Source organism: Mixophyes fleayi, chromosome 4, assembly GCF_038048845.1.
Source record: "Mixophyes fleayi isolate aMixFle1 chromosome 4, aMixFle1.hap1, whole genome shotgun sequence".
NCBI classification, from domain to species: Eukaryota; Metazoa; Chordata; class Amphibia; order Anura; family Limnodynastidae; genus Mixophyes; species Mixophyes fleayi.
In genome coordinates this window covers 319,019,133-319,029,185 of record NC_134405.1, presented here as the reverse complement: position 1 = coordinate 319,029,185, position 10,053 = coordinate 319,019,133, and the positions used below count along the sequence as shown (strand labels likewise).

The following is a 10,053-nucleotide window of genomic DNA, read 5'->3' as shown; positions in this document are numbered from 1 at the left end:
TGAGGCAAGATGTCGTCCTCATCCTCAACCTCTGATTCCTCTCCCCCTACAGTGTGTACTTCCTCCTCATCACACATTATCAATTCGTCCCCGCTGGACTCCACAACCACAGGTCCCTCTGTAGTATCTGGAGGGCAGTGCTGTACTTCATTGAGGAATTGATTATTCATTTTTATAAACATCATTTTTTCAACGTTGTGAGGAAGCAACCTCCTTCGCCGCTCACTGACCAGGTTCCCCGCTGCACTAAAAACTCTTTCCGAGTACACACTGGAGGGGGGACAACTCAGGTAAAATAGAGCCAGTTTGTACAGGGGCTTCCAAACTGCCTTTTTTTCCTGCCAGTAACAATATGGACTGTCTGACATGTCTACTTGGATGGTGTCAGCAAAGTAATCATCCACAATTTTTTCTATTGTGACAGCATCCAATGCAGCGAGAGTAGACATGTCTGCAATGGTTGGCAGGTCCTTCAGTCCGGACCAGATGTTATCAGCATCCCCGCCAGTGCCTCTTTTGGGAAAACTGAGCTTTTTCCTCGCAGCCATAGATGTGGAAGAAAATGAGGGTGGAGCTGTTGGCATGTCACGGTCCTCTTCAGAGGACAATCTCCTGACCAGCAGGTCTTTGCACCGCTGTAGACTTGTGTCCGCCGGAAACAGAGACACAACATACGCTTTAAACCGAGGATCGAGCACGGTGGCCAGAATGTATTCCTCTGACTTTAAAAGAGTGACCACCCTCGGATCCTGGCAAAGCGTACGAAGGGCTACATCCACAAGAGCTACATGCTTGGTGTAATCGCAATGGCTTACCAGCTCCTCCCTCACTTTCTCCAGCTGCTTCTGCAACAGCCTGATCAGGGGAATGACCTGACTCAAGCTGGCAGTGTCGGAACTGACTTCTCGTGTGGCAAGTTCAAATGGCTGCAGAACCTTGCACAACACGGAAATCAGTCTCCACTGCGCTTGACTGAGGCGCATCCCCACTCCTTTGCCTATGTCGTAGGTGGCTGTGTAGGCCTGAATGGCCTTTTGCTGCTCCTCCATCCTCTGCAGCATATAGAGGGTGGAGTTCCAGCGCGTCACAACCTGTTGTTTGAGGTGATGGCAGGGCAGGTTCATGCTTTTTTGATGTGCCTCTAGTCTGCGGTAGGCACTGGCTGAATGCCGAAAGTGTCCAGCAATTTTGCGCGCCACCGCAAGCATCTCCTGCACACCCCTGTCACTCTTGAGGTAATGCTGCACCACCAAATTAATGGTGTGGGCAAAACATGGGACGTGCTGGAAATTGCCCATATTTAATGCCCGCACAATGTTACTGGCATTGTCTGACACCACAAATCCCCATGAGAGTCTAAGTGGGGTAAGCCACTGGGAGATAATTTCCCTCATTTTCTCTAATATGTTGTCAGCGTTGTGCCTCTTATTAAAGCCTGTAATGCACAATGTTGCCTGCCTTTGCATGAGCAGCCATTTTGTAGATGCTGCTACTGATGCAGCTGTTGCTGTTGCTGCGGAAGGGGATGCATCTACCCAGTGGGCTGTCACAGTCATATAGTCCTTCGTTTGCCCAGAACCACTTGTCCACATGTCCGTGGTTAAGTGGACAGTGGGTACAACCGCATTTTTAAGAGCACTGAGGACACTTGATCGTACTTCTCTGTACATTTTTGGTATCGCCTGCCTAGTGAAGTGGAATCTCGAGGGGATTTGGTACCGGGGACACAATACCTCCATCAACCCTCTAAATCCCACTCCACTGATGGCGGACACCGGGCGCACGTCTAACACCAACATTGCAGTTACAGCCGCAGTTATACGCTTTGCAATAGGGTGACTACTATCGTATTTGGTGGTCATGGCAAACGACTGTTGGACGGTCAATTGTTTTGTGAAAGACTTAGCGGTCTTACGACTTCCCCTCTGGGAAGATGACCGACTAACAGCAGCAACAGCAGCAGTGGCAGTAGTAGGCGTACCGCTGCAGGATTCCTCGGATGAATCCCGTATTGAGGAGGACTCAGTCTGGCTGCTGACTTGGGCTGCAGGACTGAATCTGATGGAGATTGTGGAGGAAGTTGACGAGGAGGGTGTTGCTGGTGTGTATCCAACTGGACCACGGGATTTAGGTGTCCCTGTACCGATGAGGGTCCTAGCCCCAGTTCCTGAACTAACCACTGAACTATGAAGGTTATTCAGGTGACGTATAAGGGAGGATGTTCCTAGGTGGGCAAGATCCTTACCCCTGCTTATTTGAGCTTTACATAAGCTACATATTGCCATACATTGGTTGTCTGGATTTGGATAAAAATAACTCCAGACCGAAGAGGTGCATTTTTTGGTCTTCTGACCAGGCATGACGATGGGCTTTTTCATCCCATGGACATCAGCTGTTTCCCCCCCTGGTGCCTCATTTACAATAACCACATCACCATCCTCATCATCAAGTTCCTCCACAGCGCCAGCTACATCATCAATAGCCTCCTCCCGAGCCACCTCTTCCCGTACAGTGATGGGAAGGTCAGGCTTGACAACCACCAACACCCTTGGACTCGCCTTGGGGATTTGTGATAATTTCTCTTTAGAAGGCAGAGTTGTTTGCTGTTTTGTTGCTGACAGCATAACTCTCTTCAATTTTTTGTAGGGGGGGGGAGGAGGAGGAGGGCTAAGATCCGTGGGTGAAGCTGAACCACTAGTCATGAACACGGGCCAGGGCCTAAGCCGTTCCTTGCCACTCCGTGTCGTAAATGGCATATTGGCAACTTTACGTTTCTCCTCAGATGATTTTAAGTTTCTCTTTTTGCTACTTTTTCTTAACTTGGGCTTTTTGGATTTTACATGCCCGGTACTACGAGATTGGGCATCGGGCTTGGAAGACGACGTTGATGGCATTTCATCGTCTATGTCATGACTAGTGGCAGCAGCTTCAGCATTAGGAGGAAGTGGGTCTTGATCTTTCCCTACTTTATCCTCCAAATTTTTGGTCTCCATTATATGTAGCACAAGATACTGCAGAATGTGTGAACTTGGTAATATTGCAGTACCAATGGACTTATACTGCTGGATTGGTTTTGCAAATTTGGTTATAATTATTATATATTTTATTTTTTTTAAATTTTTTATTTTTTTTTACTTTTTTTTTATTTTTAAAAAACTTGGGAATAGTGGGGAAATAACTATGCCCTTAGAAGCACAGAGCACAGGACACAGCACCACTGGACTGAACAGGACACGGCACAGGACCCAGCAGCACTACGGAACTCAGCAGGACAGAGCACAGGACACAGCACCACTGGACTGATACTGCAGAATGTGTGAACTTGGTAATATTGCAGTACCAATGGACTTATAATGCTGGATTGGTTTTGCAAATTTGGTTATAATTATTATATATTTATTTTTTTTTTAATTTTTTATTTTTTTTTACTTTTTTTTTTTTTTAAAAAACTTGGGAATAGTGGGGAAATAACTATGCCCTTAGAAGCACAGAGCACAGGACACAGCACCACTGGACTGAACAGGACACGGCACAGGACCCAGCAGCACTACGGAACTCAGCAGGACAGAGCACAGGACACAGCACCACTGGACTGATACTGCAGAATGTGTGAACTTGGTAATATTGCAGTACCAATGGACTTATAATGCTGGATTGGTTTTGCAAATTTGGTTATAATTATTATATATTTTTTTTTTTTTTAAATTTTTTATTTTTTTTTACTTTTTTTTTATTTTTTAAAAACTTGGGAATAATGGGGAAATAACTATGCCCTTAGAAGCACAGAGCACAGGACACAGCACCACTGGACTGAACAGGACACGGCACAGGACCCAGCAGCACTACGGAACTCAGCAGGACAGAGCACAGGACACAGCACCACTGGACTGATACTGCAGAATGTGTAAACTTTGTAATATTGCAGTACCACTGGACTTTTACTGCTGAATGTGTGAACTTGGTAATATTGCAGTACCAATGGGCTTATACTGCAGGATTGGTTGTGCAAATTTTGTGGTAATTAAAAAATATTAAAGTAGTTTTTGGTATTTTTTAAAAAAACTTTTTTTTATTTTTTTAAACACAGGGGAATATTGGGGAAATAACTATGCCCTTAGAAGCACAGAGCACAGGACACAGCACCACTGGACTGAACAGGACACAGCACAGGACCCAGCAGCACCACTGACCTCAGAAGGACAGAGCACAGCACACAGCACCACTGGACTGATACTGCAGAACACAGCACAGCACAGCACAGCACAGCACAGCACAGCACAGAACTAAACAGCACAGAACTAAACAGCACAGAGGACCACCTAACACACCCTCCCTCTACCCTGATCAATGCCCGAGTGAAGATGGCGGCGACTAGCGGGGAATTGATAGGATCCGAGTATCGCGAGATCCGACAACGGGATTATGAGTCAGAGCCTCAGTTTCACTTTTGAATTTGGCGCCAATACCCGGATCTGTCTCGGATCCGACTCGGATCCGCAACGTTCGGGTGGGCTCGGATTTCATAAATCCGAGTGCGCTCATCCCTAATACAGATGCATGCATGCATACGCATTTGCAGTATGGAAAGGTGTGTCTTATGCAAAAAAGAAATAATATAAATTAACTTTTATGAATTGAATGTTCAGCAGGACTAGAGCACAGGAAAGATGCCAGTCACAGAGCAGAGACTGCCCCTGTTCAGCTAGTCGTGGATAGAGTGGGATATTGACAATATTAAACTGCAATGGATTTCCCCTTTAAATAAGCTCTTAATGAGTGTGCCACTGAAAAGAAAAAAAAGACAATTAAAATAACACCCACTAATGGGATCTAACGAAAATCTTGTAACATCGACAATCTATTCAATATAAACTGTTGCGTTAAAATGTTAAGAACATTACAAATCATCTTACTAAGTCACACGTCACTTCCCTACCTGATAAGGGACTCTGCAACGAAAAAACACAAGACGATGACCCTACATTGACCTATAGAATATTAGACATAAGAGCTTTAAAGAAAAAGTGTCCAATTGTTGATACTGACCAGAACTCATACAGGGTATTTGTATTAAAATTTTCTACCCACATTATAAAAAAATGTTTTTGGGTGGAGGCTGTTTCTTTTCTCTTTTTAATAAAAACACATTTGGGAAATTACAACCTAAACGTGCATGTCACACATGAATCTGGTCAGTGAGAATAGAAAGACCCAATGTATAGCAAAAAAACAAAGCATTAATGTTGTTTTCATCCCAGAAACTCATCAGTGCAAACACAAATTAAGTGGGCTGGAAGTTAACAGTCATCATGTGTATTAACGGTTTAAATAGTTCAAGAAATAGCCTAAAAAGATTGCCGTACCCAGTAAATACTGTTACAAAGATTTATTTGTATTGAAAACAAGAGTAACTATCATTAGATTTGAAATCAATGGTCAGTCTGATGCAAGTCATTGCCAACTCCAGAACAGATGTTATTATGACGTATGATGGATTTTACACCACTCTACAAGTTCGCCAAGGTAAGCGGGTCAAAAACCATTTCTTCATAGTTGCTGAGATCACCACGGAAAGTCATGCTGAAGTCTACCAGGATGTCCCACAGTTCTTTTTCCATATCTCTGTACCTCCATTGCTCCATAAACTGGTAGCTAAGGGCCATGTACTTTGCATCATTGTTAAACATATGGATCTTGCTTTATAAGGTTCCAGACCTCGCTGCTCTAGGTCCCTTGCAAAATCTGAAACAAACTGATAGAAAGCCTTACAGATGATGTAGTATGTGAGCTGAGTGCAAAGAAATTCACATTTTTCCTGTAACTTCTCCGGAAGATCACACTGTAACAAGGTCATCCCGTGTAACCATTCCTTCTTTCTGAAACAGCCCTTTTTCTTAGGCTCTAGTATATAGTTCAGAGCCAACATGTTCATATCTTCGGCTTCAATGCCAACTTCCTCACAAAACTCTTCCATGCCTAACTTCCTCCGATCCTGCATACTCCTGAAACCAAGCCAGACAGCGCTTCCTAGAAAACTGATCTTTCCGTATTATTCTGTTTGCTTCTCTACATTTCTTTTGGTTCAGTCCATCAGTAGAGGGTGATTTTCTCATTTTTTTCCCGGGCATATCGCTGTGAGGTGAAGTATAAACAGAAGTCAGCTCTGCTCTCTGCTCCAGATGTGCTGAAGCCCAGGCGGGAGCGCACTGGTTTACTGGTCGTTTGTCTATTTTCTATACAACTTTGTTGAACTCTAGAGATGCAGTAGAGCGGTCAGGAGACATCTGTCCTCTCTCATTGATCAACCAGAAGTGTGTAACTGTAATCACTTAGAGGAGCAGCAAAACCTATTAGATTATAAACTGCCAGTGAGTGGTCACATGACAATATGGGAAAAACAAATCATTAAAGCTGCAGTACATCTAATAAAAGTTGGTAGTGCCCCACCCCACAACTGGAGCTGACAGACATATGGCAGGGAAAGGTATGGGTGAGTGGAATGACCAATCATGAGCTGCAATTTCTTGATGGTTGCTTGTGATTGGTCCTCTCACTCACATACCACCTCTCCCATGTTTTTGGGCTGTAAGAGGAGCAGAGACCCCCTGAGAAAACTGGCTACATGTAACGGACCCCTGGGTCCAAGTAGTGAAGGAGCAGAGGAGAGCCTAGGTAGTGGTGAAATAATTACTTATGTATGTAACCACTACATAACATTTCATTATTATATATGGCTATATGGTAATAGTATAACAATTGTGATTTCATGTAACATATTTTTTTTAAAACTAGATTTCCTAGTGTGACATTGATATAAATACACTTTTAACTGGGAAATGCAGTAGTCTCAGAGATCCTGCGTCAAAAGTGTTTATTATGTTATTATTGTGTTAAGTTCATAGTTAGGTATGGTGATAACATTTATAAATAATAATAATGAAAACCATTGCAGTGCTAGATATGACAATGGTTCAAGGCTGCCATTTGCAGGGTCTGCACTCCCCAACTAAAACTCTTACTATCAAAATATAAAATGATGCAACAGGGCTCCTAGAACTATTACAAAAAACATCAAGAGGATAATATGATATAACCCATTTATTAAACCATTAATTACAACATACACAATTTATGCAATATGAGCTCATATAAGAAATAAATTATAATAAAAATCCTATACATAAATCTTTAAAAAAAACAACTACATTAATTAATATCTGCTGAGGATGAACACATTTGGGGCTAGATTTACTAAGCTGCGGGTTTGAAAAAGTGGGGATGTTGCCCATAGCAACCAATCATATTCTAGCTGTCATTTTGTAGAAAGCACTAAATAAATGTAAGCTAGAATCTGATTGGTTGCTATAGGCAACATCCCCACTTTTTCAAACCCGCAGCTTAGTAAATCTAGCCCTTGATGTTAAAGGACTTGAATTCCTGCACAAAATGACACCAACTTCTGTCCAAATTTAGTGGATATTTAGCTGACCCACAATGTCACATAAGCCGCTACAATAGGGTATCAATCAGAAGAAAATACTTTCAGATTATTTAGGGTTGTTTTAATATGAACAGACCCTATTGAAAATAGAGACAATGAAACCAATGTCCATCGGCCGTGTTAACAATGACAAGGCTCTCATACTAGCCAGCCATCAAAGTGAGATCAATCTCTCCCTAGAAATGTTTATGACTGAAGGGCCTATTTATCAAACATTCCCCCAGTGTTAAACCCCCGAAAACTGTTATTTTTGGGGGTTTACTGTGAAATTGCTATATATTATTGAAGCATTCCCCCACATGCAGGTTATTTTTACACAGTCTCTGTGAAGATGTTGGGACACAGGTGATGTAACTTGGCAGTGTAGTCAGTCAGATATCTCAATAATTTGGGTGTCAGACCATCATCATCATCAACATTTATTTATATAGCGCCAGCAAATTCTGTAGCGCTTTACAATTGGGAACAAACATTAATAAAACAATACTGGGTAATACATACAGACAGAGAGGTAAGAGGGCCCTGCTCGCAAGCTAACAATCTATGGGAATCTCTATATTGCAAAATAAACTCTTTATTTACACGCCTTCTTTACTCCAGCACATTCTTAATTGGTTGCAGTGATAAAATAAATATGTTCAATTCATATACACATCCCCTGTCTCCTCCTGCACAGCTCTTAATGGCTACATGTCCAGAATATTAACGGGGCTAAAACATTTAAAATTAGTTCACATTTCTCTCACCCCTCACCTGCGGGGGTATTATATAAAGGAGAGGCACTAGGACCCAGGAACAGAAACATTTGAGGGAGTGACAGAGGGGCAGCTGTGACAAAGATGGTGAGACACAATAGGAAGGAAATCTGACGTTAAAAAGTGTGAGAGAGATGGCATTATAAAGAGAGATAGATAAATAGAAAGAGATAACAGAAGAGGATGAGACAGTGAATGAATCACAGTCAGATATATTTACCTGTTAGTGACAATTACTCTGACAGAAAACCGCAGCAAATAGATTCATATAGTTATCAGAATATCTGTATTATTTATTCCTCACAGTTTATATGAGGAAATGTGCTGAAAATTTTTCTGAAAGTTATGTTTAGTCACTAGAGAAGTGTGATGTGTGTCCAGGGAAAGAGACTCTTATCTCACAGTCACACAGAACCTCCATTATATACTGTAACCAACCTTCACCTCAGAGACATCCTCCATCTTGTGGTTGTCATCTCAGAGACATCCTCCATCTTGTGGTTGTCACCCCAGAGACATCTTCCATCTTGTGGTTGTCACCTCAGAGACAGTCTCCATCTTGTGGTTGGCCATCATATGTCCTACCAACGTTCATTTTCACAAGCACAAGTGATCTGTTGTGCAGAACTGTAAAACGTGTTTAAATCCACTGTGCGATTTCCAAAAACTGTCAGCAAAGCCCCGAAAGACAGTGAATATTGAGTTCAAACGTTTGTTAAATGTGTTTCATTTATTGCAAGAAAAAAAATGAAATGACAAAAGCCTACACCTAGGAAATGCTTGTAAAACTACTACTACAGAGTTATTAAAGAGACATTGCAACGGGAGTCACTTTAGTACTACACTGTATGTGACAGATATAGCTAATAGTACATAGCAACTTCTGCAACTACAAAAGGTCTGTTCCATTTTACACATCTACCACTAGGAGTGTTACAAGAGTACAAATCACACTAAAGCATATTTACCATAGTATTCTAATTAAACATGAATAGTTGCTTATGTGCCAAGCTGAGCTTCGGGCTAAAGCCACCTGTGGCTCGCTAGATGTTGTGGGACTATAAGTCTCAACATGCCCTGTAAAGGTAGGTTGGGACTTGTACTTTCACATCAAGTGGCGAACCACTGGGTGTGGACCATTTTCTCGTGTGTTGCTTGTGTACATCGAATTTTCATATATTGATAGTAAATATTTCCTTATTTGTGCTGGAATAATGGAAGCTGCTGCCAGCTTTTCTGAAGGTAAGAGAAATAGTTTGTAGTTATCAGTACTTGCACACACATATATACATATTGGGTTTGCTTTGTATACATTAAAGGACAGCTATCATTTTAGTTTCAGGAAGAATATCGGTCCACATTGAATTGTAATGTTAGATGTGGTTTCAGCACATTGCCAGCCATCCATCGCTGCATTGAGGTGATATGGGTGGATTGATGCTAAGAGCTGCCTCTCCTCTATTTACTATTGATGGGAATAGGATTTATGTAAGGAGGGGCTGCCCAGCAGCACTGAGGGATCGTTCACATTGTTTTTTAAAATTCTGTTTTCCAAGCAGGGAGGGCAGAATGTGTGTACAACAGTCTGCAAGTGGTGGACTGTAGCAAGGATTCAGTGTCAGCGGTTAGGCACCGTGACCATAGGAATCATTCATTATTTTTTTTTAGAATGCCGAGCATTTTACAAGCAGTAGACATGTCCAGTACTTTCTCACCACTCTGATTATTAAGAGGATTAAACAGCTGCAACATCATAAAAAATAACAATACTTACCCAAGTTCTGTGGCAGTGAATGG

At 42.0% G+C, this 10,053-nt stretch overlaps 1 pseudogene; it reads right to left on the bottom strand.

Moving 5' to 3' along the window:
* Nucleotides 1–5,284: 5,284 nt before the first annotated feature.
* On the bottom strand, nt 5,285–6,128 carry LOC142150840 (DCN1-like protein 5 pseudogene; annotated as a pseudogene).
* Between the last annotated feature and the right edge of the window lie 3,925 nt (nt 6,129–10,053).